Here is a 13290-nt window from a genome sequence, read left to right as displayed (position 1 = left end):
TAGAATAATTCCCTGCCCTCAGCACATTATGGAGCTGCAGCCCGTGTGGGTGACGTAGGAAAGTCCTTTAGCCACTTGCTAAATTGCAATGTGAAACTTATCAGATCAAATCTGCATATCGTAGATTGATTATGCTCCAGACTTTGTGTGAAAACGCCCTGAGATCTCATGGAACGGAAATGTAGTAAACACGGGTTTGTTGGGACCTGCAGTGGGAAAATAAAGCTGTGACAGGTGTTTCAGGTCCAATGTTGGCCTTAGCCCAAAACAACAAGCTCCAATTATAATATAATGGACCACAACGGGTGATAATTAACTTTGCGATGGCCACAGACGGACAAAAGTGACGCTTATTTTTTTGCAGCTGGAATCTTTCCTTACTCTTTCTATAGCCACAAAAACACGCAGGTAACATTAGCCTTTCATTTTCCATTTGCTCCATGACACGGAATGAGTTTTAATTAATGCACGCAAAGAGATCTTTCATCTGAAATCAATGACACAAAGCATTGCTCTGTGAAAACAATAACATCAATTAGCATTAGTTCTTTCTTCTGGCGCTTTGATATTCCTGTGATAAGGAATGACCTGAAAACTCTGCCGCCTAAACAGTATTCTTTCTCTCGCCCTTCTTTTCTTACTTCCAAGCTTAGCTTGGGAACAAAAGCGCCAAACTCGCTCTCCCTCGCTCTCCCACTCTCTTCAAAGTGCTAACATCAGGGAGTCTTCTCAGAGATCAAAGGCAATGTGCTGCGTTTCTTTCAATTAGTTCTACTTCTACTCTTTTTGTTGGTCCTGTTTCGGGAGCTCGCTCTTGTCTCACCATGAAATTCTCCTGTGTTTACCCACTGGCTCAGCCTGCGCTCGCAGACCCTGATTGTACACACACACACACACACACACACACACAAATATATATATATATATATATATATGTATATATATAACCCCCCACACCAGCCTGAGCCACTCTTCAGATCCTCACTAACATCAGCTCTCCCCTCGTCCAAATAACAACTTTATTTGTTTCTTGACGGGGAAAACTCAATCCACCGCCCGCCCTCGTGAACTGTTCTCTGTGGGGCATTCAGTTGTATGCAGGGGCTATGCGTGCACAAACACACTGTCTTGTATATGTGAAATCTGGGGACATTGCATAGACTTCCATTCATGTTACCATTGCCTTTTCCATAAGTACTATTAGAATTACCCTAACCCCAAACCTTAGCCTTAAGATTAAGGAATGTCTTCACCTTAAAATGCAATTACTTACTTTGTGGGGACCCCAGCTAGAGGTCCCCACAACGAACAGATGTGAGTGTGTGAACTGGTTTTGGTCCCCACAAAGCTCTTTCTCTCTCACTCACCTTGTAGCTGTGTAATGTGGGTCACTGCATAGACTTATAGACTTCAGTTCATTTTCTAGAGACTTACTGTTAACTTTTTTAACATTAAGCCTAATCCTAATCTCAAAACTAAACCTGACTTAAGGTGTCTTCACCTTAAAATGTAATGGAAAAAAGGAAAACAAGTCCCCACTATGTGATATATTCCTCGTATACACACACACACACACACACTTATATATACATTCGTGCGGCTTCTTTTCATGTCCTGTGATGACACTCTCCAGCCCTGGCTGTCATTGTTTCAGGGTTTCGTCCTGGACAAGAGGGCAAAGCCCAGCAGATGCCTTCTCATCTGGGACAAAGAACTGACCCCCCCACACACACACACCCACTCCGTCCCCTCCACCCTCCCCTGTCGGCCTCTCCTCCACTCACACTTTCATCCCTGGCCCATCAAAGCCTCCTGCTCTGCATTTGAAAGGGGGCCGGCTTTATGCCACTCAAATTAGCCTATCGCCACCCCGCCAGCCTCCGCAAACGCCGCAACAAAAACCACTTTCCCCATCTGCTCCAGGGCCGAGAGTCCATCTTTCTCAGAACCCCCCACCTTTCCTGCCCTGAGCCCTTTCCTTTCAGCATCCTAAATCACAGCCCTGTGGGTTAAGGGGGGGGGGGGGGCACACTCTTAGAGAAAGAGGCTCGGGGGTGGGAACCGAGAGAGTGAGTAGAAGAAGAAGAAGGAGGAGGAGAAGAAGAAGATGAAGAAGGAGAAGGGCCGAGCTGAACAAATTCTATTTCTTCCTGTGATCCTGTTCTGTTGTGTCCAAGCCATGGGTCAGCGGACACGCACACATGGACGCACCCGAATATACACACACCCTTCACACCAAAGCTACGGCATCAAAGAACAGAGTCTCTATGAAAGTCAATAATGCTTTGGAATGGAAATCAGGACTGTCTTAGAGACTGTGAGTGGATGATGATGGTGGAGACCGATGGTAGGAGAGCCCACTGTGTCTATGTTCATGAAGCAGCCTTTGGATAGGTTGAACAGCAGAGCGGATAAAACATAGGCAGTGGTCATGAGGGGGGCTTACTACACTGAAAACTGGAAAGAGCCAATTAAAGCCAAGTGTCTCTCTTTCTGTTCAAGACAGAGGTTTCTGGTGTATTTATAGACAGTGAAGAGAACTCCAAACATTGAAAAGCATGAGATACAATAAGGATATTGCTCTATTCCTGCTCCATATGTGTGTAATATTGACTTATTTTTGCTGTGTTGGATCACTTAAGGTGGAAATGTCTCCCAATTCAGGATAAGGCTAACTGCATTGGCGAAAGTGCTACAAAACCGAACAACTCGAATTACAAATGAGTTTTTGTGGCAATTCAAACAGTGAATGAAAACCTACAGAGTCACGTACAAACGTCATTTTTTTTCTCCTCAAAAACACCGTTCCACCTTAAAAGACGCTCAGCTGCTTCTGAATGTAAACAACCAGAGAGAACAATCAGCAGATTTGTATAGCATCGCTGTCCAATGAAAAACATATCTCCAAATATAGTAACTTTACAAGATGGAAGTCAATAGAAGCCAAAGTAAATTGATTTTTGGAGCCTTCCTATTGGTCCATTCATCATTACATTTTATAATAGACAGCTGCTGTATTCAAATGATGTGGTAAAGTAAAAAGTCATCCAAAAAACAACATTTTTCATTGGACATTGACAATTTGTTTAATATCAGATATCGGTACCGGCATCCTATTCCCATATCAGTGCATCCCTACAAAGACCTTGTTTGGAGTGGACATATGGGAGGAAGTTGACCTGTTGTGGGGTTTCATTTCCAGGAATGAAAAGGCAGTGTGGTGGATGTAGTCAGTGGGGTTATTTTCTTCATCCTCAGATAGTCGTCTGGTGCCATTTCCTTTTTATCTGTAGATATATCCCACACAGTAACTGTAGTGGCCAAGCATCTCAATGTGAATGGCAAACTTCCAAGGCCAAATGAACACTTCCAACTCTCTCTCTCTCGCTTTGCAAAGGCATGAATGAAAGACATAGATATTATCCAAGAAACCCAAGCCTTCATGCTGTTGCCTTAATACAAGGTCACTTTAATGGCCCAGCAATGCTTTTTAGATGCAGAGACGAGCTGGGACAGAACCATCTACAGTGCCAGACTACTTAAACGTCCTAATGGAAGACACTGTCCGTATGGTGTTTGTCCAGGGAGGCTTTTACAGTGACCCAGGCCCAGCACTGCTCCCTCAGGTCCTCCTCCACGCTCAAGAAACAAGTTGACTTCAGATTACCATTTGATAGATACCTCTTTTAAAACCCTAGCACTGGCTCTAGTGTAGTTGATGGACGGAAGGCCCTGCCTCTCAACGCTGCCGCTCATGGACAACTTCACAGCCCGTTGCTAATGGACGTACTTTAAGGACATTAGCCTGTTTTTTTTCTCATTACATCACTATGTCCTGTGTTTTCCCAGCAGTTAGGAAACACAAACAGCCCTTTAGGCAGGGAAAAGCCTCACACACGCACATGCTGCCCAGCTGGTGACGACATCGGGCCGCCGGATTGGCTCCTGCCCTCCGTTTGGGTCGTGCGTGAGGGACGTTTGAAAAACTGCGAGAAACGTGCTGCAACGACACTGGAAATGTTCTTCCACGGAGATGAGGACAGCGTTCCAGCTGAGGTTGTGTTGTTTGGTGAAGGTTCTCACAATCAGGCGAAGACGCAGCACTGTGGGCTAGCTCAGGATGAAACGTGAGAGTATGGGAGCGAGCTAATTTAAACCAGATCCATGTGGTTAGGAAGAGAGGATGAAAGAGAGAGAAACAGAGAGAGACCCTCTCTCTGCCGTTAATGGCTTTGGTTATTTATTATATGCATTGTGTGATAGTGTGGGTTAAAGATTAACTGGGGGAAAGGGGTGTTTTACAGCGGGGGGAGTCTGCTGGAGCGTGACTACTGGGGTCGGGGTGAACTCTCCTGTGTAAATTCCCAATGGGCAAACGCTTGTTCTCATAGTGCTGACCTTTCTTAAGGTCTCCGATCTTAAAAACACGGGTTCCTAAGTTGTTCTTGGCCACGGCTGTAGGAAAGTGAACATTAAGTAAATGCGCAGGTTCTTTAAAAGAGCTCTAAAAATACTATTAAAATAGAGGGTCCTTCAAGGGTTCTCTGGCAGTAGCAATGGATCTGTTTGATACCCTGTGTTCTATAGAGATTCATGTGCATTGTAAAATGGTTATGTGGATGGTGAAGTGGTTATTTTCAGGGTGAAATGATGATATGTATGATAAACTTGTTATTTGCATCATGAAATACATGGTGAAATGGTTATGTGGATGGTGAAAGTGTTATCTTTATTGTGAAATGGTTACTTGTATGGAGAACATATTTCTTTCATTCATCATTCATTCATTGTCTGTAACCGATTTTCCAGTTCAGGGGCGCGGTGGAGAATATATCTGCATGCTGGAATGATACTTGGCAATGCTGAAATGGTTATGTGTATGGTGAAATGGTTATTTCTATGGTGGAATGTTTCCTTGCTTGGTGAAATGGTTATTTGTATGGTGAAATGATTATTTCTATGGTGGGATATTTCCTTGCTTGATGAAATGGTTATTTCTATGGTGAAATGATTATTTGTATGGTGAAATGGTTATTTCTATGGTGACATGGTTATTTGTATGGTGAAATTGTTATTTCTATGGTGGAATATTTCCTTGCTTGGTGAAAGGGTTATTTCTATGGTGAAATGGTTATTTGTATGGAGGAATATTTGCTTGATTGGTAAAATGGTTATTTCTATGTTGAAATGGTTATGTGTATGGTGAAATTGTTATTTCTATGGTGGAATGTTTCCTTGCTTGGTGAAATGGTTATTTGTATGGTGGAATATTTCTTTGCTTGGTGAAATGGTTATTTTTATGGTGGAATATTTGCTTGCTTGGTGAAATGGTTATTTCTAAGGTGGAATATTTGCTTGCTTGGTGAAATGGTTATTTGTATGGTGAAATGGTTATTTGTATGGTGAAATGTTTATTTCTATGATGGAATACTTGCTTGCTTGGTGAAATGGTTATTTGTATGGTGAAATGGTTATTTCTATGATGGAATACTTGCTTGCTTGGTGAAATGGTTATTTGTATGGTGAAATGGTTATTTGTATGGTGAAATGGTTATTTCTATGGTGAAATGGTTATTTGTATGGTGAAATGGTTATTTCTATGGTGAAATGGTTATTTCTATGGTGGAATATTTGCTTGCTTGGTGAAATGGTTATTTCTATGGTGAAATGGTTATTTGTATGGTGAAATGGTTATTTCTATGATGGAATACTTGCTTGCTTGGTGAAATGGTTATTTGTATGGTGAAATGGTTATTTCTATGGTGGAATATTTGCTTGCTTGGTGAAATGGTTATTTCTATGGTGGAATATTTGCTTGCTTGGTGAAATGGTTATTTCTATGGTGAAATGGTTATTTGTATGGTGAAATGGTTATTTCTATGATGGAATACTTGCTTGCTTGGTGAAATGGTTATTTGTATGGTGAAATGATTATTTCTATGGTGAAATGGTTATTTGTATGGTGAAATGGTTATTTCTATGTGTCACGCCCTTGTCCTGTCATGTGTTTGCTCTTGCACATGGCTCTGTTTGTTATTGTTCATGTCTCCACCCTGGTCCCGCCTTTGTTCCTCCTCCTCGTCAGTGTCTCATTCGTAATCCTGCCCTCTGGTTATCTGTCCCAGGTGTTCCTTGTCTGTGGTGTGCATTTAAGTTCCCTTGTCTCTCTGTGTGTTTGCTGGTCATTCCATGTTTGCTTGTCTGTTTCTCAATTTGATTCATCTCCCTGAGTATCTGTCTGGTCTGTCTGTTTCTTCCATGTGCTTTGTGAGCTTGTTTGGTTTGTCTATTTGTATTACTCTGTTTAGCTCTGTGTTCTAGCTTAGTTTGTTTAGCTCTCTGTCTGTTTAGCTCCCTCAGTTTCTCTGTCCAGCAACGAGGAGCAATTTCACCATACAATCTCCGTCCTAAATCATCACTAAAGAACCCTCCCCTGAAGAACCCTCTATAAGAGTGAATCATTTACAAAAACATGATTCACAAAAACGTTCTACAGAAAATCAACCGCAAAGTACACATCCTCGAGTTTCACAAGTGGCCTGCAGCTCCAGTAATGATCCAGTTGGGTGTTCGAGTCTGAGGTGGACGTGTCTGACCTTAATCTGACCTGAACCAGACCGAGAAATCTGCAATAATTCATCCTTTATAAGAACATTACTACTGTTTTCTCCTGCTAGAAACCTTTTCACGTCCAAAGTGTTTCCTGACGACCAGCTCTCAGGCCGATCCAAGGCCAGTCCAGAGGCCAAAACACACCATCCCACCTGAGAGAGCTGAACCCTGCATGTTAACCGTTCTCCTGACCGCTCAGTCCTCCCATTCCCGTTTCCTTAAAGCCAGATTTACAGGATGGAAAAGCCCTGCTGGAGATGGATGGAAAGTTGAACCCTGTAATCTCCGTAGGTACACATTCCCATTCCTCACTTTTCTAACAGTAAAAGAAACATAATCTCCAGAATTACATGAAAAAAAAACCCCACTGGGCTTGATAGAAAGGGTTGAGATGTCTATCTGTTCTCACGCTCATCTTCAAAGTGAAGAGAGGATGTTAAAAGACCTGCAGATAGAGCGAGCAGTTGAAAGCAGGGAAAGCCCTCCATCACTTTTAAAGTGCTGTGAGTGTGGTGTCTGTCTCTCGGAGGCACTTTCTCTTCTGCAGCTGAAAAGATAGGCCTGTCATTGCTGATAGAGGCAGGCACACACAGAGAGACACACACACACACACACAAACACGTGGGTCAGGAGGGATGGGTGAGTTTGTTATCTCGGTCCATTCTCTGCTTTGATCCTCCAGACACACTGCAGGGCCTCCACATGCTGACCTGTGCATTCCACTGGAAAACATCGATGGCACCAGGCTGGGTCTGCGGAGCCTGGATTACTGCATTATTCTCCTGTTATTCTATGTACACGCACACACACACACACACACACTGCTGCACACCAACAGGTGCCTGAAGCACCTTTTGGAAATCACAGAGCTGAAAATGCAAAGGAAAGCAAGCAGAGACTGTGGAAGGTTTGTAAAATCACACCGGCAGGATTTAGTTTTCTTTATTTATTTTCTCAAGAAATTTGTTCAGTGCAACAACGCCACCTCAAACTGCATCTCTTTTGTATTCTGAGTCTGCTTGTTCTTTTATGGAGCTCCTACTACAGGTTTATAAACCCAGTTTATGACATGGTTATTAATTAGGTTGTAAACACTTTATATGGCATTAAAAATCATTTTTAACAAAGACAGACAAAGTAACAGTGACCTCTTTTTTGTCTATTGTCGGAACTTACTGAAAATGTTGACGCAAAGACCTCAGGATGTGAATTCGTTCATTTCATTTAGTTTAGATACGTACCACATTATCATCAGGTTCTAAAAAGTCCCTCTGTTGGGGGTTGTCTGATCAAACTTGGCGGTTAAATGGTTAAACATATGAACAAATATGTGCTGGAGCTGACAGAGTTAATGTCGACTGATGGAGAACACAACGCAAGGTCAGTATTCGGCAAGACCTGAGGTTGAACAGTGTAGATGGATGTGAGGTCACTATCTGGCAAACAAGAAGTCACTGTTGCCCTTTCTATCTATGGGTAATAACTGAAAATGAATGACCTTTAGTGTATTAACAACATAATTATTAACATTAATAAACAGGTTCAAATTCATTTTTAAGTGTAGTCTTATTCTAAATTTGTACCTGAAACAACAATACCAAGTCCGTATTGTTTCTCAAAACAAGGGCTAAAACAAGCTGTTTTGATTTTGCTCAGCTTCTGACGTCAAGTGCAGAGACTCTAGACGTCTAAGTCTTGTTTATTTGAAAGCTAAAAGATAAGATTAAATGGAGCAAAACAGACTGTAACACAGAGAAAATCAAAATGAAGAAGAAAGAGAACAGAGCGAAAACATTTAAAAGCAGCTCATTATCAATGAAAGCTAAAGGTGCCGAAACCGGCCGTACGGAACAGGGCTATAGTGTTTGATCCTTGTGGGATTTTGACCAAAACAGGTCACAGGCCTTTCATTAAGCCCCCAGCACTGTGCTCACTTGGAGAAATACAGTTTAATGTTATTTCTACATTTAAAAAGTTGTGGAAAGTGTTCTTGATGTGATGGCAAAGAAGAATAAGTTTTGGTTTGGAAACGGCTTAGATCATGAGTCGATGGTGCCTCCTGCCTTAGTCCTTGCAAAAAGTACCCAGAATCAGTGGAAAAAAATGCTGGAGAGGGCGCTAGTCCTTCGCAGGGCGACACACACTCACACCTATGGACACTTTTGAGTCGCCAATCCACCTACCAATGTGTGTTTTTGGAGTGTGGGAGGAAACCGGACCACCCAGAGGAAACCCATGCAGACACAGGGAGAACACACTAAACTCCTCAGAGAAAATCACCCGGAGGAAACCCACGCAGACACAGGGAGAACACACCACACTCCTCACAGCCAGTCACCCGGAGGAAACCCACCTGGAAACAGGGAGAACACACCACACTCCTCACAGACAGTCACCCGGAGGAAACCCACGCGGACACAGGGAGAACACACCACACTCCTCACAGACAGTCACCCGGAGGAAACCCACGCGGACACAGGGAGAACACACCACACTCCTCACAGACAGTCACCCAGAGCAAACCCACGCAGACACAGGGAGAACACACCACACTCCTCACAGACAGTCACCCAGAGCAAACCCACGCAGACACAGGGAGAACACACCACACTCCTCACAGACAGTCACCTGGAGCGGGACTCGAACCCACAACTTCCAGGACCCAGGAGCTGTGTGAATATAGATATAGAGAATACAAGAGGGCCTAGAAAACCTACAAAACTTTAAAAAAGATGTGAGTTCTTGATGCGATTGGATAGAAAAATCAGTTTTGTTTCCCCGAAGACTCCTTACAGAACCAGCCTATATCTTACTGCCCGAAGCCAACCACTCTGTTTTGTGTCTGAGGCTTGAAGAGGCAAACAGTAAATGTCTGTTCGAAGCCAAAACACCCACAAGACACTGCAGCTTGAAGGCTTTATGAATATAAACCACCTAAAGATATTTTTATGTTATTGAACATTGACAAGTTTTTCTATTTGAGGCTTTGACGTTTGCAAAAACCCTCTGAGAGCCGCCTCGCAAAAACACACACTCAGATAAATACACACTGAGCCAGGTTAAGTCTCCCTGATGTCTGGGGGCCGTGGGGGGTGAGGGTTGTGTGGAGGGGGGCGGGTCTTGGCTGTCTCTATAGCAACTGAACAGAACATGTGTCTGAGGCCAGAGACAATATAAACATACAGAGAGACCCAAAATAAAGCCAGGTTTGTGAGCACACCGCCGAGTCAGTAGCTGCACACCACAGACAGATTCGTCTGTCATTTTGTGCCACATGGAGTAAACAGCGTCTGGCAGACAGGGAGAGAGAGAGGGAGAGGGAGGCTGTACGGCCGTGTCTGAGAGACAGAGGCAGAGACAGAGGGAGAGAGGCGGCCGTTTGTTTAAGTTTGTCACAGCACTCATCAAGAAGAGAGAAACTGTCAGTAAGCGCTTTCATAACAAGGGAACAGTCAGGCAGCGGATACGAGAGACATCAGTCTGGCTGCGCAGCTGTCTGTCAGTCTGTCTGCAACATGAATCACTTAGCCTCTAAATCAGAGCGAGATGGAGGTGTTGGTTTGTCTTCATTCTAGAACTGAAGGAACATCTCGTCCATAAACGCTTCAGAAGCTTTTTGCGTCTGACGCATCTCTGCTCTCTGCAGTCACTTGAACACTATGTTGTGGGTTGCTTTAGCCCCTGGTTTTAACAGTTACTATTCACCAGTGGTCACCAGTCTTGTGCAGTAGTATATAAAGTTTTGAGGGCCACAAATTGTTCATTCTGATCACAAGTCTCACTGCCTTGGCCGAGTAGCCAGGGTTAATTATCACAAAGGTCTACCACCCTCTTTAATTAGCTTATAGCAACATTAGGTACTATTTTTACCTTAGAATTACAGCTTCAAAATCATTGTGATGCTTCACTGACCTGTGTTAGGCAAAATAGAGCCTCTGTCCTTGCTAATCTGGGCTCAGCACTGCAGAAACTGCACTGTGTAACTTCTGGAGAAGGGTAGGAAACTAATTTGGCATCTCCTGAACTTTGACTTTGACCATTAGAGCCCTTATTCAACTTTATAACTTTTCTCTTTACATTATCTTAACTTTTATATATACATATATATATATATAGTGTGTTCTCCCTGTGTCCATGTGGGTTTCCTCCGGGTGCTCTGGTTTCCTCCCACGGTCCAAAAACAAATGCTGGTAGGTGAACTGGCGACTCAAATCTCCGTAGATGTGAGTGTGTGAGTGAATGTGTAAGTGTGTGTTGCCCTGTGAAGGACTGGCGTCCCCTGCAGGGTGTGTTCCCAACTTGCGCCCCGTGATTCCGGGTAGACTCCGGACCCACCGCGACCCTGGACTGGACACAGACAATGAATGAATGAAAGAATGCTATATTTCTATATTGAGGCCTTCCAACAAAAATGGTATAGCAGCTATGTCCACTTTTTAATAGCACTGTTAGCGGGTCCAGTCGTAACAAAGCTGTACTCTCACATACCCCTAACTCCAAGATCTATTCTGTGGTGGGATGTGACATCACTTACACCTGCAACATTTACTTGAATGTAGAAATTCAAACCGTGAACTGGAATGTGCTATTAGCCCTTAAACATGACATTAGTGGAGTATGGTGGTCAGAGGCTACTGTGGTCGTCAAGCTGTGGTCCAGCCACTTACACATTCCAACCTCAGCCGATTCCCATTAAGGCGGTGGCACCTGATGTAGGCATCAGCTATTCATCCCGCTACACACCTATACACACACAGACACACACTCCAACACAAACTCTGATACATCTCCCCCTCTCTCTCATCCTTTCAAGGATCTAGCTAACCTCGGTGCTCGGCTCTGGCCAAATATTTAGCTTGTCAAGAGGAATCAGTGTCAAGTACAAAAGGCTGGCGGCCGCTCTCCAACTGACAGCTTCACCCAGCGCACGCCAGAGCCTTCAGCCAATCAGACGACAGCAAACCAGACTCACTGGACTGGAGAGAAAAAGGTGTCAGCCACCAACAAGACCTTCACTGTTTAATTCTGCGTACCTGCCCACAGCTAATACTGTGGACATATTTATCTGGCAACCGTAGCACGGCTAACACACAGCACATTGGTATCTGGCTGCTTCTGATTGGTCAAACTCATCTACAGGCTGAAAAACTCACTTGTTCAGTGTATGTTCACTGGATCTCCTACCAACCCACAAACGGTGAAACAAGACCACCCCGTTAGCTTGGTGCAGGCTGCCTAAGTCAGTAAACATGGGATGAAAAGCTTAGTTTAGTCAAGTGCAGAGAACTTAGATTTGTCCCCTCCCCTTTTTGGAGTCTGTCCAATCACAGTGCAGGACACACCTACATGTGAGAGTGCACAGATGAGGTTAAGCAGAGCAAAACAGACACAACGAGGGCAGAGAAATAAGAGAAATAACATGAGAATGGAGAAGAACGTGAAGTGTGTTCCTCACTGCTGTGCACTCAGGGTAGGTGTGAACAGCCAGTGGCTCGTTACCATTTAAAGGTAAAGGCGTTGACTGTTCTAAACAAGGGATGTTAAGACAGGGGAGAGTGCTGCTGTGAGGTTTGCTCCTTGTAGCATTTTGATGTTCAGTTAAGACCCCAGAACTGTGTTCCCTTGTGGAAAAGGGGGTCGAGTGTCCCGTTGTGACACTGTGAACACTGATAACAATGCTCTGTCGCTATTTAATTAAAAGCCAGTGTGATCTGAAAACCGTACTCCTGCAGTATACAAATAATAAACCTTTCACCGTACATGATCGTGATATTTCTAGAATTTATTGGCTGAGAACTGACTATGAAACAATCCAAACTAAATTGAGTGGATTTGCCACAAAGGCACTAAAGCATTTCACAGCTCTGTTTGCTGCTGCGCCGCAGCCTCGCTAAGCGCCCGTAAACAATTCAACTCCAAACTGTGACCAAAATGAAAGCCCTTGGCTGAAGCAGCTGCAATGCGCTTCAATAATGAAAACACTTGCATGTATTAAAAAAAAATGTGGTGTGTGTAGTGGAAAATATGTGCGGAGAGCCTCTTGGCCCCCCTCGGATACCGAGCGAAAACGATCAGCCCTCCGCGGTTTCTCAACCAACTGCAAAACTAATGTAGACATCGCTGAGCTGCCTGCCTAGCAAACCGCTAACGCCACTCAACAGCACATAAATACAGGGCCTGACACACACACACACACACACACAGAGAGAGAGAGAGAGAGAGAGAGAGAGAGAGAGAGAGACAGACAAATGCCCAGATATTCACAAAGCCCAGCTAGTCGCTAGATTCTAGTCATAATAGAAACACACTTGCAACGTTAGCTGTATTAAATTGGTATAAACACGGAAACGGGAGGAAGAGGCCTGGGCTTGTGTTTTTAAGCAGACTTTACACACAGCGGACACTTGTGGAAATGTGTTTAAAGCAAACCTTGTAAAGAAATGTGCAGTTGAAATGAAATGAAAGAGTTATGAAACCTGCTCAAAGAAACTAGAGAAAAACCTAGCTCTTTTTTCTTAAAGGGGCGAGAGGGGAAGGAAGAGTGGGGAGAACAGTGGGCTTCTTGTCGGTTTTGTGCAGCTTTTATGAGGTCAGTGCACGGAGGCAGACAAAAGCACCCCATCCCCAAAGACAAACACTCTCTGGGTGTAAATGACCCTGAAAACGCCCGCCGTTTCA

At 43.9% G+C, this 13290-nt stretch overlaps 1 protein-coding gene across 1 annotated transcript in view; it reads right to left on the bottom strand.

Annotated features, from left to right (window-relative positions):
- Positions 1-13290, bottom strand: part of trabd2a (TraB domain containing 2A) — a 74624-nt gene that overhangs the window by 39817 nt on the left and 21517 nt on the right. The window lies entirely within an intron of this gene.

This window comes from Hoplias malabaricus, chromosome 2, assembly GCF_029633855.1.
Source record: "Hoplias malabaricus isolate fHopMal1 chromosome 2, fHopMal1.hap1, whole genome shotgun sequence".
In the NCBI taxonomy this organism is placed as follows: Eukaryota; Metazoa; Chordata; class Actinopteri; order Characiformes; family Erythrinidae; genus Hoplias; species Hoplias malabaricus.
This window is presented reverse-complemented; position numbering and strand designations above follow the sequence as displayed.